At 39.3% G+C, this 27,611-nt stretch overlaps 1 long non-coding RNA gene across 4 annotated transcripts; it reads left to right on the top strand.

Annotated features, from left to right (window-relative positions):
* Positions 1-201: 201 nt before the first annotated feature.
* On the top strand, positions 202-9,422 carry LOC136287737 (uncharacterized). Of its 4 annotated transcripts, none has more exons than XR_010720288.1 (6): positions 202-229; positions 1,624-1,689; positions 2,216-2,417; positions 2,928-3,084; positions 8,130-8,195; positions 8,589-9,422. It is a non-coding gene; the product is annotated as an uncharacterized lncRNA (long non-coding RNA). The 4 variants fall into 4 exon arrangements; XR_010720289.1 differs by having other exon boundaries at positions 8,553-9,422; XR_010720291.1 differs by lacking the exon at positions 8,130-8,195.
* Positions 9,423-27,611: the final 18,189 nt, after the last annotated feature.

Genomic DNA, 27,611 nt, shown 5'->3' with positions numbered 1-27,611 from the left:
TCCTCCCAGAATAGCTCAGATCTGAGGTTCTCCAAACCATGGTTATTTCACAGGGCGTTTTTTACCCAAACCACTGGGCCAAACAGCAGGTGTAGCACAAGGCTGAGAGTGAGCCTCTGGGCAAAATGCTAATGGTCAAGCTGATGACCTACTTTGCACAGCTGATATATGTGTGCTTCCTCTGAGGCTGTGCCTGCTACAGGGAAGGTCTGGGCTCTCCAAACGTTGTGTGAGTACTGCTGCTGGTAGGGAGTAGAGGAATAGACCTTTCTTGTAAGCAAGTTGTCCTAGTAGCCCTGAATTTGAGACTGACCTTTTCTTTTCTGGTGAAATCTAAGCCCAGGTGACCTTTTGCTCCTTGAGAAGGGGCATATGGTCATGTACAGGGCTCATGTGATGATATTAATGATTGATGATTAGTAGAAGGAAATACCAGGCACATGGCCTGTTCTATAGGGAGTCATCAAGCTAGACATAGTAGCTGTATTTCAAGAAAATGTCTAAGAGCCTAAAGGCTTTCTAATAGCATTAAAAGTTTTATGATCTGGAGTAAGGTAATCAAATCTCATGCTTCAGGGCACAGGCTGATCTCCACAGGAACCAGGAAGGCATTTCCCACCACAAGAGCTTTATGCAGTTGTCTGGGTGGTTTCCATCTTTTCCCAGACTGATGGTAAATGGAGCCTGTTGGAAGCAGGACACTTGAACTGCATGGAGTGACCCCCACATACCTGTGTCCCCATGTAGCTCTTAAAGAGGTAAAGATTTTGAATCCTATCGAAATGAATGCATTATGACAGGAAAGCTCCTGCAAAATACCTTCAAAGTGAAACTCTAGGCCAGCTTTCAATCTCTATTAGGTAAGTGCAGGGCTCACTGAATGAACTCCCAGAACAGAGAACAATACTTGGCAAGCTGCTTATAGTGAGGAAAAATGATTAATGTCATATGTCAAGTGCTCATAGAATGGTGTGGCACTTGTACACAGTGTCTTTTCTCATCTTAGGTATGAGGCTAGTCACTACATCAAAGCAAAGCAGAGTGTTCACAGCATCGTTTTTGCTCTCCAGCCCCTAAAGCACTGTCATGCCAGCCAGCTTCTCTGTATGCCCATCTGATAAAATCTGTGCTCTGCTTTGGCTGCCTCCTGCTCCTCTTCTACTTTTAATTGTCTCTGTGGCTTTTTTCTTCCCTTTTTTGTTTTTCTTCTCATTCTCTTCTACCCAGCTGAAGGAAATAATTTGTCAGTTGTTATTGAAATTTTTACTTTGATCTGGATAATGTAAAATATTTTAATCTGGAATGAAATATGATGCTACCACTTTGTCATTATAAAAAGAAAGATTTTTTTTTTGTCATGGGAACATTTATATAAACAAGTATATATACACATATTTAACAGTAGCATGGACAAAAGCAAATTGCTTCAGCAAGGCAGCATTTACCATAAGTTCAAGCCAAGACTTTTTAATTTTTCCTACTTGGAACACAATGTTTAAGAATGGTTTTCTTATGATGTCACAGTCAATGTCCCTTTTGGGTCCAAAGTTAATATTCCTTTTGACACCTCAGTCAGTGTTTTCCCCTAATAATACCCTTTATTTTTGTCATTAATTTTCACAGTCTTGTGAAAGTTGTGATGATGCAGCCAAAAGAAGAGTTTTGAAAAGCTACATCTCAGACACCAAGGTAAAGAAAAGCAATTGGCTCCTCATATACTTTGTGAGTTTAATGACCGAAACAACTTGAGTTTTTTTCAAAAAAAGCTAGTCCTCTATCTGAGAGAAAGAAGACACAGTAGACAAATTACTCTGTAATTTCTTTTTTCTTTTTTATTTACTCTTTAAAAGGGGAGAGACCCCCCCCCCTTGTCCTCCATTCAGTGGAAGATACAGAAGTAGCAGTTATGTAGGTAGAAATATAATGTTGACCATAACAGTGTTACCGTTGTCATTCTGCATGGAAACAGCAGAACAAGGTGAAATAATTCATAGAAAATACTACTGCTGGAGAAAAGCTTCCAGTGTCCATGTTGGGATCAACGCAGAAATACTGGAACAGACAAGCCCTCAAAACTGCACCTTTGAGGCGAAGCAGGAAAACAAGGAGTTTAACATAATGGTCACTTGTATCTATTTCTCTAAAGGGGCCCCAAGATGTTTTGATTCAGCTTTACACATCCTTGTGAAGTTGTCATGATCTCGTTCTTCCCTAGGGTTTGATATAAATGGCAAACTTGAGAAGTCTGAAGAAGATGAGGACTGTGGATTTTAAGAAGTGGTTTGGGGAAGGGAGAGTGATTAACCTGAAGTGGGAAAACACTAAAGCTGTGACTTGTGATGCAAGAGGGGTGATCTTGGAGAACAGGACAAGAACTGTTATCCTCCTACAGGAAAAGAAAGAAATCCAGCAGACAGGTAACAGAATATGGTCAGAATTTTTGTTAATGATTTTGCTTTTTGTGAACCAGAATGCTTCACTACTAGAAAGTGGTGGAAGCAGAGATTATAAGCACAGCTTCAGATATATAGGACACAGCCGCAAACAGCTTCTAGAACATGCTCTATTTATTTGCTTCAGCAGAAGACCACCTTACACTCAGTGAGAGAGACTAGAAATGGTTCAGAGCCATCAGCCAAACACAACTCTCCTAGGGCGAGTAAGAGAAAATGCACAGCCTGCAGTTTTTTCAGTGGGTTGGAAGGTAAGAGGAACAGAGTATCTGGGCAGGGAGAGGAGCATGCAGGAGATGTGAGAAGGTGAGTCTGTTCCACCTAGGACAATTAAGGAACCAGTTTGTTGCCATTGCAACATCACTTACAAAACACAAGCCCAATCTGTAATGAGCTTATCTTCAAAAATAAGAGAAAGCCTTTCTTCCCTCAGAGTACTTGTGTGCTCAGAATGTGCTGTTCTCTTTCCAAAAGCTTTTCATCTTAAAGCGAGTTTTCGCCAACCAGTCTGAGACGGAGCTCTGTGAAACAGCATGGCAAAAGAACAAGGCTGCATGCCATTCAACTTTAATAAGTCATGGGAGAAGATGTTGTTTAGCCTTGCAGAGTTTATACTCTCAGATTTATAACTGTAAGTAATTAAAAGGAAGCAAGCCTTCTTGAACCTGTCTATGCTCCAGCTCTTACAGGGCCCAGTGTCTCACATCTGGCATGGTTCAAGGGCCTGTGTCCCTTTTGAAAGAGAAGGGACTAATTGAGTTGGCTGCTCCTTGCTAGTGGTGCAGGCAGCTCTGTGGGCATTGGGGAGAGTTCATGGGGTCTCCAGGCTGGCTAAGGAAAAAGAACTTTCCTAAACTTTTCCCTTCTTACAAAGCAGACTTTTTGGTCGGTTGCCAGCAACTCCCATATTTGGGTCCTTCATACAAAGCTGTGGAGTGAGTGCACCTGGAAAGCCACAGTAGAGCTGGGGTTCTGTGCTGCCTCCGGGAGGCAGGTGTGACCAGCAGCTGGAAGCAGGCTGGGGAGGCATGCAGAGGTGGCTGATCTCCCTAGGAGTCTGGTCTGGTTTGTAAAATACACTAGGAAGAATCCTGGAGTTCTAGTCCTCATATGACCCAATCTCCATATTCCACTGCATACTCATTCAGGCCTTCTCAGAGGTGTGTGCTGTCTTTGTCACCCACTGTTTGAGCTCTCCATATGATTACAAGTGTACCTATAGCCACCAGACCTGTGTGTACTCAAGTGGTTCATGAATATTCATTACCAGTTGTTTTGTTTTTTTTTTAAATTTAAAGGGGATAAAAGTTTTAGTGAAAACTTGTGTCATCTGAGGGTTTTTTCAGTCATTTTGACTGAAAAAGGCTGGGGCAGCACACAATATGCACTGTTATCTAGATTTTAATAAATTCAGAGACAAATACAAAAGACTCCCATTGTTCAAGAGCTGAACATATGTGCTGAAAAAATACTAACAAAAGTGCCCAATGTCTAGAGCAGTTTAAATACAGCAATGGCAGCAGCCTGGCTGCTGATGCACAGTCCTGCCTGCTCTCTTCTGATGTTTGGACACCAAAAGAACACCTGGGCTCAGAGCCACAGACTTGAACGGTATCAGAGCAGAGGATGATTTATTTTTAAGTCCTGAATGTAGACATTTGCACAATCATTTAAAGATGTTAAGTACTATTCTTCTGGAGGCATGTTTGTTTCCTTTTGGCAAATTTGGAACAATAATTAGAAACTGTGACAAAACTACTTTAAATTCAGAAGGACCACTGAGATAAAAAATGGACCTAAACTAAAAGAGGAGAATACAGGATCAAAAGAAAAAAAGGCTGTCAGTGGTTCATAAGGAGAAAAAGGAAAACCAGGTAGTATCATCATGATGGAAGAAAGTATATTGGGCATAAGCTATTGTTCCAGAAAGAACTAAAATAAATGATAGAATGAAAGGAAGTGTTGACACTTAAAGTGGAGACTTCAGTCACAGTGATGGAAACTTTCTTATTAGGGTATAGATTGTTGAAGCATTAGTCTGCTAAACTTCTGGCTGAGACCAGTGGACATGATAGTTACTGCCTTTGCCAGTCAGAATAGAGAAAGGGCTAAGCTGTACTGTGGGTGCCATTTGTCACAGAGGATCCACCACCAGCAAGAGTTTATGCTTTTGGCTGGCATATCCTTCTCCAAGCAACACTGCCATCTCTGTGTCTCTGCCCTGGACCAGACAGGATTGATGATGAGCAGATACACAACAGCAAAAAGAACAAAGTGAGTGTTTCTGCCTCCTTCAGGTCCACTGAAAGCGGTTCACAGTCTTGCTTCTTGCTTGGATTGTTTCAGAAAGTCTCTTCATTGTCCTACAGTAAGGACCCTGACAACTTAACCACAATAACACATCACAAATAACTTTAATGAAGCTAATGGAACACTTAACACTCTACATATATAGTTTAAACCAGCTTACTGGATTGAATAGTCTATCTCCATTCTAATAAGCTCTTTCAGATGGCAAAATAGAAGATTTGCATGCAAAGTCCCCATTGAGAATGATCTGGGAATGTTCAGACCACAGATCATATCTAGGAATTATTTGGGAGTGCTGGCTGGCAGAGACCTAAAGCATACCTGGGAACCCTCTAACAGGAACTGCAGAGACAATTGCATTTCTGTGCATAATATTATTCTGGGCACTGTGTAATTTACTAACACAGACATAGTTTCATTGTCTGAAGTGGCTTACTCAAGGGAGCTTCTCAACTCCAGGATCTGGATATATATATTCCCTTGCCTCCCAACCATCTTCTGAAGTGAGAGAAAGGGAATCTCTTGCCCTTGGAAGGGAGACTTGGATTCATAAGTGGGAAAGGGTGACTGACTATCCAGACAACTGTGGGACCAGAGTGCTCTGGCACACATTTCATCATTGGTCACAGTCACTCTTATAAGGTATTTTCTTCATTTTGTGCCAGTCCTAGACCTACTTAATGTTTGCAACATCAGGTCTTTGCATCTATTTTTTTCTGACCCTGTTCTATGGAAAATGGCTATGTTTGCCCCTGAATTCCTTCCAGAACACCATCTGGGCTTGAACAGTTCTGTAATTAAACCAAACTATTTCAGCACACAGGAATAACTGAGTGCAATTGATCTGAGAGGGATGATGCATATGATTCCAATGGAAGCCTGGAAAGACTTTATCAGCATGTCAGAATAATTTCGCAGCTTAAGTAGACAGGCCTAGAATAGACTCATGAGGTACATGTGTATTAGTAAGAGCTTCCTATATTATTTTCATTGCACTTGCTAGAGAACACCCTGTATGGGAACAAAGAAAATTGCATTTTTGATTGCACATTAGGCAAACACTTAGGAGTTATGTCTTGAGCCCAGCAATGTGACTATTGCTCAAGCTGAGAGCTTCAGAGTCCATCAGAACAGCTCAAGTGATGATAAGTGGAGGTTCATCTTCTCCCATTGCATTCATGATGTGCTTCACACAACTAGAGACTTTATTGGTGTTAAAAGAGGTCAGAAGGGGTTTTGAATCTCAGAACATCTGTCTGTCAAGACCCACTTCTGGGGTCATGACCCCACTTTCAATTATACTGGAAAGCTTGTGTGTATAAGTAAGGTTGTGACCTTTGTTTATGAACTAGTGGCTTAAAATAAGTTCTGGTGAGAGGGAGTGAAAGAACGTTTGCAAAGCAGCGTATACTTGGAATGCATGTCAAGCGTAGGGTACTTTCCAAAGAGACAAGATTAGAGTGAGGTCATGCAAACATGCAATGCTTTGTATTTCTATTTAGGTCATTCTTTTTGTCCATAAAAAGGGAAGAGCTAACCATTCTCAAGGTGGAGAGAAATACAGCAGCAGCAGGGTTTCTATTGTTAAGTGATTTAGATCTCTGTCCTGCATTTAAATCTGCAAAGTGCAGGAGTAACACACCTAGAAGTATGTAGTAAAATTTTCCATTGGAAACTAGAGGTTCATTTGTTGGAAATTAGGATAGAGTGTATGATACAGCAGATTAAGGTCAGAGGATGACTGGGAAACACAGACAGGACCAGTTCTGAACAAGTCACACGTCATCCTAAAATTTATCAGATACGATATTTTCAGCATTGTCTGGAGATGAGTCCAAACCATCACTGGGAATTTAACCTCTGGTTAAATATATTTTCTAATACATTTTCTTCAGCAAAACTAATTTAAAGAAAACATGCAGAGGGGACGACTGAAATAGCCAGGGGATGAGAGTTCTGTCTTGCAAGGTAGAGGCTGAGAAGGACAGTGAAAGAAAGCATGGGTTGCACTCCCTAAGTACACTGATGAGTAAAGGAAAGCAGGGGAAGGAACCCTCTGAGCTTAAAGACCATGTTGCACTGATTTTTTTTGATTTTTTTATTTTTTTTTTTTAATATGGCTATGAATCACCCTTGGTTAGAAACTGAAAGAACTGGCAGTTATGCAAAGTTTTAGCAGAGTGTGAAGTGTCTGGAGCAAGGAACCAAAATGGTTTTAAGACACAGCTTGCTGAATGGAATTCTATAAGAAGATGCATGCAGTATCAGGAGACAGGGACCAACTATACAGACAATAAACAGGTGACATTCCTAGTCCTCAGGAACAAGAAGAATATGATTATCCTTCTGCCAGTAGTATATCCTGGGTATGGTACATCACCCAAAACTCTCCTTAGCCTGACACTGGAACACCTAGAAAAAACTAACGTAGAGTTAGATCTGCTGCTCTACAGATTTTCTGATGAGGAGGGTTGTTTTCCAGATATGCGGCCAACATTGTGCATTGCTCAATGTCATAACATTGCTTGCAGTTATAGGCAATTCTTCTCACTGTACAATGTTTACCCCTTCTAAATGTGGGTAGTCAGTCATAATAGCATTCTTATAGTGTTAAGCACTGTCTTCCTGCCCCATTTGCTCATTTCATTTTATGTGAAACAAATGCGATTTTCCTCAGTTCTTAACTATTTTAATTGCATGTATTCTTTTCATGATCAGTTGACATATTTTTACTGAAAAGTTTACACAAATTTCCAAGTAAATGCTTATTCCTTTTCCTCCATCTATGATTGAGGTGGAAAGTTCATAAGAATTACAAAAGGGGTTAAGGAGTGACAAATGCTTCTGCCTGCCTTGGGCAGTTTACTGACTTTTCAAACCATATTTATTCTGGAGAAAGAAAAGACAATTCATACTCTAATTCTTTATAGAGAATGCAAGCCTGTTGTTCACACTGTTCAATTATGCAACAGAGAGCAGGCAACACTCTTAGTCTTCCAACAATCCACAGCTGCATTGAAGCTCAGGTCCTGATTGAAGTCTGATCACTGGGACTCCAGTCCATCAGCTTCTTCTTTATATATCTATATCTATATCTATATCTATATCTATATCTATATCTATATCTATATCTATATCTATATCTATCTATTTTATTAATAAAATCAGTAAAGGAAGCTCTTCCAGACCCAGGCCAGAGAAGACTTCCCTGGAGGAATATGTTACATGGAGAGATGATAGAATTGAAAAGTCCTTTTAAAGTCAAATCATGAGAAACCTTCCCTAATCACTAAGATATGTAAAGGGCAAATACCCTTGCAGTGACTCTGCAGAGCTTCCTCAACATTCATGTGTGTATCTCATTAGGTGCTGTGGAGTTACGCTTTTCCAGTTTGTTTAGAAGTTCCCTGCTTTGATCCTCACCCTCCAAGGGTAAGTCTTCCTTGCAGTAGACTTTCCCACTAATTTCAGGAGTCTGGGATTCCTGGAGACTATTTTTCCAGTAAAGACCAAAGTGAAGAAGACCTGAACACCATGTACTTTTTTGTGTCTTTTGGCAAAGGGCAGCTGTCCTATTCAGCAGCAGGTCCACATTCTCCATAGCCTTTTTTTGCTGCCTTCATGTCTCTCACCAGAAGCAACTCCAGGCTTTGGCTTCACAAATCCCATCTCTGAACAATACAGCAATGTCTTTGCGTTCCCTCTGTGTCACCCCTCCCTGCCTTGATTTCTTTTATGCATCCTTTTTGTATTTGAGGCTGATCAGGATATTCTTGCTCATCCATTCAGGCCTCCTGTGACCTATCATCGTTTCTTTCACTTCAGAATGGGCAGTTCTTGAGTTTGGAGGAGGTGATCCTGGAAAACCAGTACAAAGCATCAGCACAGTTGAAGGAAACTTGTGAGAGGCACCATGGAGAAGAAAGAAGCCAATGAGCACAGAGCAACAGGCAGCAGCTGTTAATGAACACAATCCAACTTCCAGGACCACCCACTGCTCCACTGCAGGAATTGGGGTGGACTGAGTATATCCTGCAGCAAGAATAAGGGAAATTGACACTAAGAATTAAGGAGGATAGGTGAGCCTGAGGAATGAGAGGAAAATTGAGTATTTCATTGTTTATGTTATCTATTTTTTTTCTGATACCTGGATCCATGATCAAAAATTTCTGTTAATTGGTAATTAATTCAATAATGTAAAGTTTGCCCAGATTTTACCTTTGATGCTGGGAAGTGCAAGAGCCAAACCTTTGTTTCATGGACACTCTTTAGCATATTCTGCTTTGATAAAGTGGAGATGCATTATAATCTTTGGCAAATACAGGTAAACTCAGATTAAGACTCTTTATTCTCTCTGAGTACCTTGAAGAGGGTTCTGCTATGTATTAGGGGAAAGCCAGCTGAGCTTTTTCCTAACATTAACAAAACTAAAAGAAGCTTTGACTACATTAATACTAGGCTGACCTAAAGATAATTAATGCAATAAGCTGATACGCTGGTTTGAATTTCCTCTAGCAATTCTGTAATTGCTCAGCTTGCAAACTACATCTGGCTTATATCTATTTTGGAGACATGGAACAGACACACAAAAGGCTGCACCCGTCTCTAGCTATTTCCTATTTCTTTGTATGTTTAAAAAAATGCAAATTCTGAAATTGATTAAACAACAACAAAAGCAAAGAAATGGTGTGAGTCTTTCTTCTAATAATGTTTCAAAAACTTAATTTAGGAGATTCACAACAAGCTTAAGAACTTGAAAAGGGCATGGTTGGTCAGATGACCCTCTACTATATGGCCAAGAAGAACATGTGAAGACATCCATCTATATTAAAAAAGAGTGTTCTGTCAGATCTTCACTAACAAAGGACTAGATAGCATGACCATGTCAGCATGTTGCACTGTCAGGGAGTAGTCTCTGCTTAGCATCCTAAACATACAAAAGTAAAGTTAGCGAGAACTGGAGTGGCAACACCTCCTAGGGGTAAGTCAACCTTTTTTCCCTCTATTGGAGCAAAGTAATTTAGCAACGCAGGAACACCCCTGTTTCCCTTTGGCTGGTTCTCTTGCCTTTTTGGCTTTTTTCTCCCCAGGTGCGAGAGTGGATGAGAACTTGCTGAGTTGGTTTTGAAAATGTAAAATGTGAAGAAAGGGAAATTAGACCCTGGCTGTGGTTTTAATTGAAATGGAGATCAATGTCCAACACTTTCAAGCGTAATGGGTGTGTACACATCTTGGGAGCAGTTCTGTAAGTTTGATGTAAGTCAGTCTGCTTGTGTAATTCTACCATACCTTGTCCAGATTCCTGTCTGCAGCTATGTTTATTTTAGAAAATGTCTCTTCTAGTATTAAAAAAAAAAATAAAAACAAAGATTTTGTTGCTCTAGCACAGTTCACAGTAAAATCAGGATTATAATTCTGCTTCTTAAAAACAAAAGTCTGCTAACTCCTACACTGACTAAGCTACTTCATCCCTTGTTACTCTCTGAACTCTTAAGTGGACTCAGAGTTTTACCTACTACCGCAAAGCAGTGTGTGAAAGGAAAAGCACTGCAGCAGGCTGGGTGGCTTCTGGAGTGATTAGGTGATTTCTGATTACAGATGAAGGTGGGAATTATGTCCCAGTGGGTGCTTCTAATTTTCATGCTGAGGCTGCTGCACAGTCCCACGGCTCCTACTAGAAGATCTGCTAGATGCAGTTTCAGCATATATGGTGAAGAACATTTCTTGTTGCCATCTTGTTTGTATGTGGGACAGTTATCTATGATTGAGAGATCCTTTTTCACTTAATAACCCCTTCCTCTGCAATTGCACTGAATTTGAAACCAGAGCAGTTTTTTACAGTTGCTCTTGAGATCCAGAAAGTGTTCTGTGGTATTAGTGGAAGAAAATAGACCTCCAAAATTATTTGTTTTAATGTCTGAGTGGACGGATTGCTCCAGCAACTGACTCAGGAAGCACTGAAAAGTATGGAGTAATCTAGAGAATACTATACTAATGGCCTGTTTTACAGAACCCTGAGCAATGGTGAGTATCACATTGTCCTGGATACTCCATTCATAGCAAATATGTTTTTGTAGTAAGTTTCCTTCTGGAAAGCTTTGTCTTGTGAGTACATGTCTGCCAAATGCCTGAAGACAGGGTCTGACCTGTGTGTCCTCAAAGTTTATAATCTTGGAGGATGCAAGTCTTTCAGATACATTGGTTTTACCCTGCCAAAACAAGCTGAGAAATATCATTTCAAAAGCACCACTATCTTTTGGCTCTGTGCATGCTTTAGGCAAGACATTCTTTAAACTTAATATTTTTTAAAAAAAATTACTCTGCAGAAACTGCAAACTGCAAAGCTGATGAGGATTATCATTATTTTCATTTTTTATTTCTCTTTCTTTACTTCTTTTAAGGTCAAATCCTGACCAGTTTGGTGGTGGTTTTTTTTGTTGTTTTTTTTTTTTTTTGGTTTTGTGGTGGGGTTTTTTTGTTGTTTTTTTGTTTTTTGTTGTTTTTTTTGTTTATTTGTTTGTTTGTTTGTGGGTTTGGTTTGGTTTGGTTTTTTTTTTTGGTGGTCCTAAGATCTCAGATGATAAAGATTCTACCCAGGAACTCTGAATAAAGCAGAATCAATTAGAGTTAGGTACTTATTGTATAGAGGGATGAAAGGAATGTGTCTCCAAAGAGATAACATTCAGATGAATTTATCCTTCTCTTAAGTAAAGTACCCTGTCTCATTTATCACTTACAGCTGCAGTTGAACTAAAAAATCTGATACATTGCTTCTTTGGAAGAATCTGATGAAACATTAATATTTTCTGCAGCATGAGCAAAACAAGTGTTCAATTATTGAACCAAAATGGTTTTTTGCCTGGGGATATTCTGTCATCCTTCTTGTCATGACACTGAGTCTGTGAAAATGCACTTTTGATACATACGTGCTATGCACATGTTTTGCAATTTAGGAAATGTGGACTCTCCACTGAGAGGTGAATTGTTTTGTCAGCTGAAAAAGCCTGGGAATAAAACAGAGGGCAAAAATCTACCAAAGAATTTAAGACTGTAACTCTTTTTTAGGCACCAATGCTCACTGTGAAACAGATGAATGACAGGAAACTAAATACCTGTGTGGACTTTGGCCTATACCTTGTTGATCCTTGTCCAGTGCCTTGTCTTGATGGTTTCTCTTTCTCTAATCATCTCCATGTTTCCTGGAGTCCTGATTTACAACGATTTCGAGATTCACCTTGCAATACAAGAATGAAGGATGGTAATTATTTCTGGACTCTGAAATCCCATGTTGGTAATGTGACGTCTGACACACCTCACAGTTTTTATGAGAGGTCCATCAGTGTTCTGACTTTGAAGGTGCGTTTGTACTGGTTCTTATGTGAACTTGGCAGCCTGTCTGCAGCATGACTGCACAGTTTTAGTAAGCCTGGAAAGCTCCTTTAAAGGCTTGCAAAAGGGAAAGGCCTCATTTCAGCACATTTTTACCAGTGACATAATCCTCTCTTAATATTTTTGTATACAAAGCATCATGTCATTTCCCAGGTCAAGAAACTAATTCCCAAAGAATGTATGCCTCTGACTCTGGGAGAGAGGGTTTTCAAACAAAAAATTGTTGTTGCTGTTCAGAAGCTTTCCCGGGTGTCTCGTTCTTTGGCTGATTGGCATTCTTTCCCAATGAGCATGAAGATGATAAGGCACTAGTGCCTATTTATAACTTGCAGGGAGAAATGCTTGTTTAGTGATGCAGTACTTGGTGAGGGAAAAAGAGAGAAAAAAGCAGCCCAGTCCTAAATGCTTGTCCTGAGTTCTGTTGTAGGTTACTCCTCTGTGTTGGCATCCTTGCTCTTCTGTGGAGGGCACCATGTGTGCCTTGGCCTTTGAGTGCAAAATAAAACTACATGTTCAGAACTGTGCAAAATGAGTCACCAGGAAACCATGTGTTCTTTTCATCTCCTCACAGTTTTGTGTTTGATTTTTTGTTTCTCTGAGAATGTCTGTTTATATAATGGTAGTACTTAGAGGCCCCGATCCAAAGTGAAGCCTGCATTCACTGAAGGGTCATTTACTTTTCATCTTTTCCCTCCAAACAATTAAGAATTAGGTAGAAGGTAAAACAAAGCTCCAGGGGCAAGAATTCAACTTCAGTGAATAACTGGCCATTGCTTACTGCACCTTGTTTGTTACCTTGAGCTGGATGAGAAAAAGAAGGATCTTGGATCCCTTTTCTACAGATGTCCTCACCACAGGGGTTTGAAGATGGCAATTTTCTAACCTGGTTGATTTTGTGACTCTACTCTTTTACCTTCAGTTTAAATCTCTCACACTGAATAAATACATGACATCAGTCATCAGCTCAGAGGTAGCCTCCATACAGAACAGCTTTCTTTTTAACATCCTGTTCAGATGAGATTGTGTGAGAATTGACAAGGAATGTCCTTTTTGCCAGGCTGGCAGTCCAGGGTGCTTGTTTTCTAATCTGGCAGGGAATGGATTGGTTGTTTTCTTCTTTTTCTAAGAGATGGGAAAAGCTTATGATTAGGGAAGGAATATTAGGAACAGACAGCACAGCTTTAGCAAATTTTCAATGAACAGGACATTTTTCATTCTGTGAGGTCTATATCCATATTGTTTCACTAAGCAGAAGAAAACGCAAGGCACACCTTTACCCACACAGGCTGTCTTCTTGGACGTCATTTCACGGTGTGTCTGGTATGCAAATATCTCTTATATAGAAGATTTGTGAAGTATGATTTGAATAAAACCAATTTTTTTTCTAAAGATATCAGAGTTCTACTGGAATCACTTCAAAGGGTATTGACCACCTCAATGGCTGACACCCTTTTAAAAGACTTTGATAGGATGATCTTTTAACCCTGACATGTTTAGTCAAATTGTATTCTTTACTGTAAGAAGTTTTCTTTCTGAGCTTTGACTAGGGAAAGCCAGTCTCTGCATGCACATCGAAACTTTCCAGACAGAAAAATTTGAGGAAACTACAGCCCTATTTTTTAAAATATATTAATTAATTTATGGCATTTCTTTATTATTATTATTATTCTTATCCTGAGTTATGAGTACTACTGCTCTGGAAATTTAAGCATGTGATGGACAAAAGGACCTTCCTGGATGCCTGGGCCAACTGTAATGGAAAAGGGAGCTATAAATCCCCTGCCTAGTACTTTTACTAAAAATACCTTTTTGAAGTGATGTCTGCTTTGTGCCTAGGAGCCACAGTCTTAGACTATCAACACAGTGTGAATAATACTGCCAGGCAAGGTCAAAAGGGGGTGACTATTCCACAAATTCATGGTCTCTTTAAAAGAAGATGACAGACCTGGATAAGACTGGTTACAGGTATGTTCAACAGTTTTGGCTGTGTCAACCCTACAGCAGCCTAAATTTTGTCAAGGTTTTCTCAGGCATTATGTAAAAAGAGAGATTTCAGTAGGGATTTGAAGAAGACCAGTAAAATCACTTTGTTTTTGACACTGTATCTGAAATCTGAATTATGGGGAGTTAAGTGACTGTAAAAGATGGAAGTCAACTATCAATATAGGTGAAATAGGAAGAGATATAGGAAATAAATAGTGAAGAGCCTGAAGCTTTCCTCTGATGTAAAAGAGTGAAGAAAAATAGTTTAATATCAAGAAAGAAGTGACAGTAGTCTAAGAGATGGATTAGGAAAATGATCATTGTACTAACTTTCTGGAAGGCTAGGAGAAAGGCAGAGTATGCATAAAGGCAGAGGAAAGAAACAGATATATAAGGTGGCATGGCTGGACAGAACATTCATCTGATGGAGGAGCAGCTCTTTACATCCTTTTCCTGCAGAAGTGAGAGAGGCTTAATGCTGCGGACCTGTCTTGGCAAACAAGTGCTCCATGCAACTGTGACTTGTAAAATGGGTGTTTCTTTGGCTGTGAGAAGCACTTCTTCTACTTACTGCCTATAAAATTACCCTCTTCTTCTGTTGAGTTTGTCTAAATGGAAAATACAGAGGAAGTACTAATCTGTGCTCTGTTTTCCTTTACGGCAGGGAATGAATGTCCAGGAAAGCAGGTGGTGACACAGGTGTGTGGGACAAATGGCAGAGCTTTTCCTGCAGCTCCTGAAGTGGCCAGAGACTTCCCAGGATTGTTCCACAGCAGTGAACCCCTCTGCCTGGCATATGCTTACTTTGTATAATGCAAGATGAATGAAGCAAACCAGATAACTTGGCCTTGTGATGCTGCAGTTGTGAGTGAATTGTCCAGAATAAAGATATTCAAAAGATGCAAAACTCACAATCCTCCCTGACTCTGGATTTTCCTTTCCCCATGCTGAATCCATTAATTTAGGTGTTTTGAACATGGCTTAAGGAGGGCCTTAACTCTGTGGGTACTGACTGCTACCAGTTCATACAATCACTTCATGGGTGGGATTTAAAAAATACTCTGAGGTGGCCCACAACAGAATCACATTTTCTTTGTGTAATTCATTGGGAAAAGGGTGGAATTTTCTTCTCCCCACTCACATTTATAAGCAGGCCAGGGTGTAACAGATAGCTGATGTCCCCACAGTTTGGAAAGCATATGCTTAAATAAAAATATAATGCAGCCTTCTTACAAATTGTGAAATAGGACAGCCTGCAACCATCTGACATTCTCTGAGCAATCATGGGTAGGGACAATGTTGTTCTTTCTGTAACAGTACTACCCTCTAACTGTGACCCCTACAGAAAGGCCCTTCTCAAGTCGAATTTCATTCAAGTTTCCAAGTGCATGTGAAAAAATAAATGCTATTTTCAGTGCAAGATAAAGTATTCACAACTATTACATCCTTATAACACACCCTATGTCTGCTCGTACTCATATGGGCAATAAAATACTGTGCATCTCAGTCCTACCTCCAGAAACTTGAAATACATTGTGCAAGATTAAATACAATGCAGACTTCAGGGAAAACAAAAAAAAAAGTCTGGAGAGATTGAAAGCAGTGCACAATGAAGCTGCATGACAAATGAATTTCCCCTGAACTGCCTTTGATGGTCCAGGTGAAGACCTCTAGTTTCGGTAACAGCATTACTTTTTCTAGTGAAAACTTGAGATCAGCTCCAGTAATTGTCATTCCCAGTCTAGAAAATCTTGGTGGTAATTCTCAGTTTTTCTGTAGTTCTCTAGTAACTCACTGCAGCAATATTGTATAAGACACATTTGTTTTTTCATTTAACTAAAGAAGCATTTCATCCATTACTACTAATGCAGGTCTTCAGGGCCAGAACAATCCAAAGAGTCAGTGGATGGAGTCACATTTAGGGTCTGCAAATCCAGCTCGAATTCTGACCTTGGATCAGATGAGGGGCTTGATAATTTTCTCTTGACATTTGTTTTTGCTGTCCCACAGGCTGACAGAACTGATGATAGGTAGTTTCTGCTCAGAATATTTCCTTACCAGTTTTCTAAAGGTATGATGGAGCTGTCTGGGAAACCTAACAGGGGGATTGCTGTCCCATCTTAGTGCTACTCAGTAAAAAGTCAAGAATGTACCCAGTTTAAAATATGTGTTTCACTGCTGATGGAAACGGGACATATGTATATATATATTGTTTGTCTGAATAAAGCCGTGTCTTTGAAAGTGTAGCCAAGGTGAATGCTCAGGCCAGGATCATGCATTTAAAACTAATTAATATTTTTCTTACTCCAGAAAGAATAATTTCTGTCGTGATTAGAGCTAGGCAGAGAAGTTGCAACATCACCTCCTATGATATCTGTTGACCAGTCAGAAGGGAAAAGATGTCAGCTGTTTGGAAAAGCTTCTGGCTGAAGCCAAGCAGGCCAGGCTGCCTGCAGGCCTCTTTCCTGCTCCCCTGCCTGCTTGGCTTCTTGTGCTTTGGTGCCTCTTCTGCTGTTTATTTTCACAAGACTTTCTAACAAGATTGTACTCAGATACGGAAATGGCAAAGTCCACAGTGGGAGAGAATTGCTGTTCTTTCTCCACACCGCTTTCTGGTGTACTTAAATTTCTGTAATTTAGTGAAATTTAGTCATACTATAGCTTTCTAATGTAGAGATATTTTTAATAACTACTTCACCTTATAGTCAATCACCTCATGGACTGTTGAAGCCAGAGCACACGCCAGTATTGATGGAATAGGAACTGATGACAAGATAAGTGTGCCTCAGAAAGATGATAGTCTTTGGGCATAAAACAGATGGAATTTTGCTTCACTGAGTAAGAAAATTAACATTGGTCATGTGTGACATGTAGATCGGTTTGCAGGGCCTTTCCAAAGGAACTCTGTTCTTTCACTGCACAGTGAAATCTGATTTCAGAAAGTAATTATCTGTACCAACCTGCAGGGTGCAGACAGAGCACTCCCTGTTTTGGATACATTTCCAGACTGCTCTAAATCTCTGGGGAATCACTCTTGATCTTAATTTTGGCATATATTTTAAAAAGTTATTATAAGAGCCTAGCAAAATAGACAGCCTTTCAGTGTTTTTTTCCAACAACCTGATGAACCCATGATTTTTCCATCCTGGTACATCACAATCAGATTTTTTTTTTTTTTAGTAAGTGTCAAAAATTACATTAATTTTTTCAAAATGACTTTTTTTTTTTTTTAACATAAATTAGCCCTTTCCCTCTGGAAACACCTTTCCTATTTCTCTGCAGAAGACATTGCAATATTATGAAGGAAAATGCCAGGAATCATGTGTGAGAAAACAGTAGTGCACTAATCAAAGTATTGTAAAGTAAATAGTGTGGTGGTTAAAAATTCTACATGGGTCTAATAAGTAAGAAATATCTGTTTAGACTGTGACTTTATGTTTGATTGTAAGACAGTGTCTCACTGAGGAATTGACATAGCTTGATATCCTGATTATTTTCCTCAGGCTTTGTACTACAACCCGTATTTTACTGATGAAAATGGACAAATTATCCTTTTATGTCTGGGATTGGCAGAAGAGTTACCTTTGGCCTCCTGGCAAGCCCAAACACAGGAGTAACAGAGGATCTGCAGAAATGCCAGAGGCTCTTTGAGGATATGCTGAACAGTACAAAAGAAGTGTAAGGTTTGAGCAACTCCTCCTTTCCTCACATTTTCCTTTGTTTATGAAAGCATTGAAACCTCTGAAATGTGGTTGTCACTCTGTGGAAGGCAGTGCCCTGGGTCAGTATTATCACAAACCTTTCATATTGTCAAACTAGAACTCTGGTTTGGCACAAGGCTAAAGAAAAGAAAGTGGCCATCAAACAAGCAAAGGTAATGCAACTCTACTCCATTTTCAGATATTAGGATGAAGAAAAATATTTTCCTATCCTAGATGGATTATTCTGTATTTCAGCACTTTTAGTTCCTTTTTTAGCTGCTTAGAAGACCTTGCTTGAAAAGGCACTTGACAAACACAAACCTTTGTGAAGGGACCCTATTTCATTCTGGCCTTGAACCAGACTTATTCTGCAGAAGTTTGTTTTCATGTCTGAAATGGATTTCCTACTGTTTTTGACAAGGAACAAGTGGGAACTAGATCTGGCTACCTTTGTCCACCAGGTTTCTATCCCATGGCTTGATTATTTTACTGGATGTTTTTAAAGTTTATTAATCTTTAAAATTCAAGAACAGGGCAAAGAAAACCAGAGTTGTACAGTTTGAAGAGCTGTAGTTAACTACAGAATTTGTACCTCTGCCATTCCTCTATTTTATCCTTTGATTTAGAGATCCAATGGCCAGATTTTGAAATAACATTTAGAATTTCCCTTGCACTTCTAGTACGACAGTGTTTTCATGCACCTAAGAGACCCACTTCTGGAAAGACATAAAAGAGGCCACATTTTATATTCAGGATCTCAGCCTTCATTTAAAGCAAACAAACTGAAGAAAAAATATATTAAAAAAAATCATTTGGAGACTACAGCAGTGAGAATTGTAATACCTTGTTCCCTGTGGATTGCATTGCATCTGTCACCCAGGGTCAAGGACAGGCACCTCCCATGCAGGGAGCGCCTTTGCCAGCATCATTGCAAAGGGACCTGCTGAGTGGTGGGGCAGCTTTTTAAAATAAAATGTTTATTTCCACTGTTTCTTCCACCAATATAGCACTACATTAGGTATGATTTTTGCATGTCCCACTGTTCAGGGCAAGGGTAGTCTGCTTTGTGGATACTTGCTGTACCCACATGTGAGTTAGGCATCAAGTTTGTGGGATCATAGGATAATTCAGGATGGAGGGAACTTCTGGCATGTGAACAAACAAATATAGACACACTGGAATTTTTTATGTTATGAGAAGATGTACATAGGATTTAGTTTATGCTAGGGCTGGTTGATAGCTAAAATGAGATTTCCAGGATCATGTTTTTATTATTTTGATACTAAAAATCCCCATAGGAGCTTACTTTTTCCCAGAGTGGTTTCTTAGACTGGGGATGCAGGGGTGCCCAAAACTGGGTTCTGATCTTTAGAAACTTCAGTGTAGTCTTTCCCTCTTATTCTGTCAAGGTGATGACATGCAATAACAGCTGAAGAAGCTACAGACTTTGGACAAACTTGTGACATGTAAAATGTTATAGCAAGTTTCCATAGAAAAGGTTGTTTGGGATGTTTTTCTACTAAAACACAAATGTGTCAGGCACTCTTGTGCAGCCATGGGTCTGCCTGGTAGCCATCAGTGGGAATTTTGCTGCTTATCCTCATGCTTGCAGGCACAAGAGTGTAGGAACGATGACTGATCATAAAAATACAAGGGACTTTATTGTGCAACAGTGATTTTTTTTCTGTTTTCCAATGTCATAAAAATAAATACTAGCATCTTGGTGGTATTACATTAATGATTAAGATTTTTAAGGTCAGAAGATTATATGGGCTTTCAAAGCTGTGGAAAACCTTGCACTATGAGACAGTAGTTTCACTCAGACAGCAGACACGAAGAACTCTAAAAGCAGAGAAAGCATTTAGAAAATGAGTTGTTCAGAAGAACAGCCATATTTGTGGAATATTTTGCCTGACTTAGGCAAAGGAAGTAAATAATTTCCTAAAAATACCCTTCGAAACCAGACTACTTGCACAGAATGAGAGAAATGGACTTACAACTTTGATACATGACTTCTCTTTGAAATTCTCTATGTGTTTGATCTGACAGGTGCCATCATTACAAGGTATGGCCTCTAGTTTAAATAACACATCATTTAATCAAAATTTTATGGAGAAATGCTAATGTACCTACATATTCTAAACAGTAATAATATGCAATATGCAAAAAAATCCCCTGCAAAACTATCATTGAGTAGTAGCTGGCCAGATTCTTCCAAGACAACTTGAAAATGCATGACAGCCCATAACTAAACACACCACCTGAGCAAAGGGCAGTGTGCCCTGGGAAGCTTTCTTCTTGTGCTTTCATTCTATCCAAGCAAAATAACCCCCAAAGCAATCCTAAGTGTGTGTTCCAAACCCTTTTTGTTCACTTCACCTCACAGAAAAGACACGTGACTCTGGGGTATTGAGATCCATGTACTGTAAATGTGCTCACAAGGGTGAGGAACCACAACTTACATTAAACCAATTGCCTTTGGGAGCTCTACTATAGCTGAAGCCAAGCAGAACCATGCAATTACCAGCAGTTAATGTCTTTTTCCAGTCAACTATTATTCAGGGAATGTTTTTTAATGGAAGCAAGGACAAACTGTGGACACTATTTTGATCCAATCTTATCACAGTCACAGACCTTTCTCTGAGAGTCTGTCCTTCTCTTTCTCAATGGGAAATTTAGCCCTGCTGTTCATTTCTGTGTCACAGCTTAGAGGTTTACCATGTTACGATTCAGAGCGGGTGGCAGTTCTCTCCTGTCTTCATCATAAGAAAGAAAAGGGAATTAGCATTGAAGATAAATATATCTCCAGCCTGGGTCCAAGAGTAGAACTGAAAGATGAGCTGTGTATTTACATGGCTTTTTTGCACTGCATTCAGGAGAGAGATATTGGCACTCACACTAACTCACACTAACAGGCTGGAAGCAATCTAGCTGTCCTAAACCCTCAGCTTCTCTCTTCAGGGGATGCTGCCCATTCTGACACGCAGGTAAGAGTTTTTAGGTATACCCATATTGGTTCCCATCTTCACATACAGTTGAGTGATTCAGCACCTGATTTCCACTCGTAGCTGGACTTTTAAAAGCTTTCGGTCATAAAGTTAGCAGTTAAAAGCATATTAGAAAGAAAAGCCTCTACAGGAACAAGTAGAACTGTTGTCATCCCCTTGTGCCAATGCTAATGGTAGAGGGGTGAATAACACAGGGAAGTATTAGAAGCAGGTGCAAATTACTCTCCACCCACATATTTGGTAGAATTGCCTTTACATAGTTGTGTGTATAGAGAGGGGCAGGAGTAAAGTCAGATCCCACAGTAAGTGTTTTGTGTAGCGCACTCTAGGCACAGAGATCTAGCTGAGAGATACCTGTATAATAAATGCTAACTTTTGCTGTGGTTCTGGAAAAGACCACAACCAAATTTCTGCTTGGGCAGACTCCTGAGTTCACTACTGACCTTGCCAATGCCAGAGTAGACCAGGAATTGTCTAAGTGAAGTCAATAGAGTCAACAGGTGTGGGAGGGAGGACTCTGAACGTACTCATGTTTCCCACTAAGAGAATTAGAGTAGCACTGGCTGTCTGAAATCTCCCTGTTTGCCTGTAACCACAACACTAAAATCTGATCAGGGTCTTGAATGCACACCTCAGAATTTTAAACAGAGAGTACAGTTTCAGTCAGAGTCTTTTAGGATAAGATTTGTATTTGATCTTAGAAGAAACTTGAATCTGTTGACCTTAAGGCCATATTAGAGAATTGCAATGTTATTATTTTAACCTCTCTCTGGGATGGTGGGTTTGGATGTGGGAAGAAGGATGCGGCCAAATCCTGAGTTTTATTCAAAATTGAGTATTTTTCTATGGCAGTTTTAAATTAAATTAGACTAAAGGCACGGACAGGCATGTAACTGTGTTATCACATAAAATTTTGAGATATAATTGTGTATATTAAGAGAAATAGTAAGGTAGCTATGTAGATATGTGGATTGAACTCCTCTTTTTTAGGGGAAGGGAAATAGAGGCTAGAGAAGGAACAGGAGTGGTGGTAGTTTCATTTTTCCTCTCTCTTAGCATTGCCCTAATAGACCTTAAGAAAGTATAGAGAAGGCAACAGCAGTAAGACTTGCTGGGCAAGAGCTCATATTCAGGAGAGCATTAAAATGTGCATAAATGCTTTACTGATGTATTTGAAGCATCCAGTATCAATCAGAGTGCATTTTCTTTGGTGCTGCACAAACACAAGCTATTTTTTGTCTCAGCAAGAGCCTAGTTTTATAATGTCCTCTTTTTTTGAGTTCTATATTGTTCTATATTGTTCTATATTATTATCTTATCCAATTGACTTCATTTGTACTCGGTTTGGGTTAATAGTTTAAGAATTTCTGCAAACTTTTTCAAACAAAATGGTGCACACCAAAATGTCTGAAGGGAATCTTCAAGACACAAGTTTTAGCTAGATGCCTTAATCCTTTATTAAGATCCTTTTGCTCATTCTCCTAGAGTTCAATGACATTTCAAATTTGTTATGAAGAGTTCATATAATTTGCCATTAAGAGTAGATGCACTCTTTACCCTGTCTTTTTCTGAGTGAGCAGTTCCCTTGGATATTTGTCAGGATGTGGGAAACCAGGATAATTTCCTTCATCTTCTTGGAGAAATCTCCACTCCCATTTCCGAGATTTCATGATTAATAGTCTTAGCTGCTGCGAAACTTAGCTAAAGGAAGGGACACCCCATTTTTCTCTTGGACAATATCCTGTTTTGCTGAAATAATGCAGTAATGGACACCAATGGTGACAGATTTGGCCCAAGTACCAACCCTGGGCTCCAGCTGCCCCCTCACCCACACCTAATTCACATGCTGCTGAAGTTGGGCATCTATCCAGAAGTTTTGCAAACTGGACAGGTAGAAACAGATCTACCATGTTCAATCAATAAAATAAAGTGTTTGTCATCCTTGCTTTACATTGGCTGACATTTTTAGCTTACTCAGACCAAAACCTCTGGGACTTCCATGGCTGTCCACCTGCAAAGAAAAAATTTGTTCTCTTGTAAATTCCCCAAGAAATGTCTTCAGCTAGAGGGCACCATCTCAGTGGATACTTGACCTCATTTCTACAGGCTGCAGAGCTCACCAGTGTAGGCTCATGTCTGTGGCTGATCACGAGGCAGACAATTAAAGACTCAGATTGACTGAGGGAGAGTGTGTAAACCTACTGGTGCATCGTTCTGAAAAAAGAACCAAAACGTTATCAAATATCAAAGAATATGTGACAATTTGAAATCAAAGGATATCAAATATCAGCCTTTAGAACATTATAAAATATGATTGCTATTTTAAACTTTTTTTTCCTATAAGGACTGATCCCATGAAAATTAACGTATTTTAAAGGTTAAATGTCCGATTTTCAGATCCCTGCTCACAAGTGATCCTCGTTCTTGGGTTTATTCATGCGGGTGTCAGGTGGAAAAACATGAGTGAGACTATATTCTTACCTAGATCACCAAAGCACTTAGAAATGTATCTTTATTATTAAGTATATTCTGACTGCCATTGAGATGCTCAAGAGGGGTTTTGAACTGAGATTTTATATCTTTTGCATTTTATATCTTTTTGCTTAATTAACAAATAGTTAAAAATGTAGTCACCATGGTAGGAAGGAAAAAATTGTAAATGTGATGCATGGATTCTGCTATCATAAGTGTGCATCTAACCCAAAATGCTTGGCTGGATTAGTTCAAAGGCACCACCAGCTCCTTAAGCCACTTGTAACTCAGACTGGAAAAGTTTCATTCTTCCTCCTGTCTTGTTGCAATAATTTTGTCCAGACTGGGCAAAGCATGCTATCCAGGAAAAAGGCGAGGTCAAAGACAAAGACCTGCTGCATAAGATGGCTGTCATGATCTCTATTATCTTTGCTCTTACTACAACAACAACAAAAAATGTTTATTTCCTGTCCTGATAATGTTTATTTAAGTGAGATAGCAAGTTATTTTTCTCTTTTATCATACTAAAAAATTAATTTAATTTAAATTCACTTCAAAACAAATTTTTAAACTTCTTTTGCTTCAAGTTTGGAAAGGTCTTCAAGGATTTATAGGACTTTCACATACATAAATTAAACCAAGATTTAATAAGATACAATATTCTAAAAGACATGAAGTTCTACTTCAGGAAGAATAGCTATGGAATCGTTCAGAACTCTCTGGAATTTGGTATATAATCCATTAATCTCTCCAGGATGTCTCTATAACTGTGCAGCTACATATTATTTGACTACATGATTTTACATACTTGTATTAATATCTGTTATATGAATCTTTGCCCCTCTTTGCTCCTTTGATCCTTTAGTCCGTTATAAATCTTATACAATTTTTTTTTTTTTTTTTAATTCAAGGATGTTCTTAGTGGTTCAGTTTGAAACAGATGAATATCCCTATGGACTTAGTGTTGACATGTGATGGTTTAACCTTACTCTAGCTACCAACTCCTATACACATGTTCCCTTAATTAATATTGTATGTCCTCCATCTGTTATTCCTTTTACTAGATGGGGAATTCAGACAAGACCTTATTAAACTGGGTATTCTGAAAATCTACTATTTGCTTATTTTAGATTCAGATTATCATTCAGATTTAGATTATCATTACTAGAATTAGGACTAACAAAAAGCCAAAATAAGCATGCTAGAAGCATACACATTGACTCCAAGAGGATTTAAATCAAAGCACTTGCCAAGTACTACCAGGTTTCACTGCTTAATTATGAAAAATATTTCATTAACATGGCTGACTGGCAAGACTGGAGCTAGGCTGAGCAGCAAAAAAATAAATGTTGTTGTAAGTTTCTTTCCAAAAAAGAGGAGAAATATGCTAACGACCTCTCCTATAAAACTCTTGTCCCCTTCCACACATAAAGCTACCATTTATAGTGCATTTGGATTTTAAAGTAACCTCATCTTATTTAGTCTAAATAAGCATGCCTCCTTAGCGACAAATGTCACCTAATTAAAGTATGTCAATCAACTTAGCATCTCAATGAAAGATTGAAGTAGAAAGGGCACTACAAAGCATCTGAAAGCAAAAGGAAAAAAATGCAAGGAATTCCAAGGACCCTTCAGGAATATCAGATAAAAAAAGTCACTGAAAAATGAGCTCATTGAAGCAATAAAAATATATTGTAGTGGCACTTGTTTAGAGTTGCTTGTAAAGCCAATTTTTATTCTTTGTAGGTTTTTCAGGTTATCATGATGTACAATTTTTAAGGTCTTTTTTTTTTTTTCTCAGAGAGGAAAAATTGTATAACTAATTTCCTTTAGGTGACTAGGTTAAAAATGTCCTAAAAGTTTGAGGTAAGAAACCCTCTTAATATTGTTCACCATTGACAAAACAGTGTGGGAAAGATCAAGTTTAAGAAAGAAAAATACCTTACCCCAACGTCACAAAAGTGGGATTGAAGAAGGACCTTTGGAAATGCACTTTCTTGAATGCTGCTGACATTCCTTTGAATAGACGCAGGTCTAGGGGAGTGCTGAGGGCTTCTTGTGAATCCCATTTTCCTTAGGCCTTTCTACACCAAATAGGTTGATGACTAAACCCAGGAACCACTGAAATCCCAGTGGGAGATGAATTATAGAGACCAGATAACTTCTGAGGCTTTGAAAGGGCCTCTCTGACTGTACTGGAGTTGTGTGTCACTTCCAGATTGTGACAGGGCAAGTCTTTGGGACAATTAAGTTTTCATATCTGAGATGGTCTGAGCCTGCCTATGTAAAGCCAGCAGAGTGGGTGTCTGACCACACACTATTCTCAAGCAAGGGCTTGTCAGAAGAAGGAACACAACGGGAGAGCCACCCTGAGCAGTCAGGTGAGATGGATGATCTCAAATACCTGGCTCCAGGTCATTTGTTTAGGGTCATAAATGTCAGTGGAGAAAAACATCAGGGATTTCAGTCACTTGTGACTCTCTGTAGATGAAACAAATGCTCAATCTCTTCAGTCCTAATCATGGCTGAAACTCAGGAGAAGCGAAAGCCTTTGCAGTTTGAAATTGGCCTAATGCTGGTTGCACTTTGCTCTCCTCCCTCTTAACTTCTCTTTGCTCACAGGTTTCCTCTTTTGTGTTATTTTCCCAGCTTACAACTTCAGCTATTCTCTCCTTGGTACAAACTTCTCTGTGTATCAGTTTCAGCTGCAGGCAGCCTCAGCACCAGCAAGGAGCCTCTGCTTTAGCTTAGAAGCAGCTCAAAGCCTCTCATCTCTGCCTAGCTTCACTCTTAATGCCGGTTTGCTTGGTTTCATGGGAACCCACGCAAGAGGATCAATACTGACCCTGTTTAGAGGGCCAGGCTGTGTAAAGTTGCTGTTGGACCCTCTGAGGTTTGTAAATTAAGGTAGAACCCTGCAACAATGATGATTTCATTCTGACGCTGTACAATTTCCCCTATGAATTCTAAGGCTGGGTGACTCAATTCAGGCTGCACCTCAGGAGGACAGAGGCAGAAAAACAGGAAAACACCTAAGAAGAATGCAATGTTTCTCTTGGACCTCCAGAAAAGTTTGAATTGAGCTCAGGTGTTGACCAAAGACCTTTGGGGAGGGATTTCTTACCTGAAGGTGGTGTTTACTTTGTAGCACCAGCATGTTGTCTGGATTGGTTAATAATATTCCCACTGAGTTTACTTTCGTCACAGCTTTTCCTCTGACCTCATTCTGCTTCCTGATCACAAATGTTTTCATAGACAATACCTTTCAAAGAAATTTTTTAGAGAATTTGGGAGGCCTCTATGTACAGTCAGTGAAGAGGTTTGTGTTTTAAAGAGGACCACTCTTGACAATTGTTCTGCAGTTCCATATACCACAATGGTTATTTGTGAGTTTGGTCATTTTCAAAACCATGTGGGCAAACTCTGCTGAACCAGGTCTTCATACACAATTTTAATGAAAGTGGAAGCCTTCAAAATAAAAGACTTTGCCAGTCCTCTAACACAGTAAAACAGGTAACTAGTTGCAACTGAAGTTCAGTAACAGAATATAATGTATTTTTATCACAGGCTTACTAGCTAGTAAGAGAGGTGAAAAAGGAAAAACCCACTGTGGTAAGAAAGATTTCATATTCAAAGACAACTTTGCCATTTGTAGTAATGGTGAAATTCCTATTCCTTTTTGTGGAAAGGAATTCCTATTCCTTTTTGTGGATCTCAGAGCAAGTTAGATTCTGTTCTTATTTACCCTTTTTGTATATCCTTTGAAGATCTAGAGATAGGAACAATTTACATCTCTGTGGAATGACACAATTTTCCATGGAGTATCAAAGCATTTATGGCTATTTCCCTTACCAACCATGTATAGCATCAATGAATAAGGTGAGATCTTCGGAGAAAATCCTTGAGTATCTGTTTAGGTAATGAAACGACACCAGATTTGCCTTTTAGCTTCCCAGTAATGACTACTCTGCATCCCTGCCTGCCCTAGGATTTCAAGTCTGGGATTACCACATCATGCCTGGACTATTCAAAAAGAGCCTTACATGTTGCTTACCTGCAGGAGGATGGCACGGAGCTCACATCCCAAAAACCTGGTAAGACAACACATGCAGTATATTTTCCAGCACATTTAGACAGCAGAGAACACAGTGTACTCCTTACTAGAGGTTTTTAAAACCATTACAGCTCAGCAAGCAAAATGCGGATACTGTGTAAATAACTTGGTCTACAGTTCCCCTCAGGTCACCTGGCTCTGAATTTGTATGCAAGACAATCCTGCTACGTGAAATAGAAGA

This window comes from Chamaea fasciata, unplaced genomic scaffold (genome assembly GCF_029207755.1).
Source record: "Chamaea fasciata isolate MVZ Bird 193981 ecotype frontalis unplaced genomic scaffold, bChaFas1.0.hap1 SCAF_3, whole genome shotgun sequence".
Lineage (NCBI taxonomy): Eukaryota > Metazoa > Chordata > Aves > Passeriformes > Sylviidae > Chamaea > Chamaea fasciata.
Note: the sequence above shows the minus strand (reverse complement) of the source record. Positions and strands in the feature narration are given on the sequence as shown.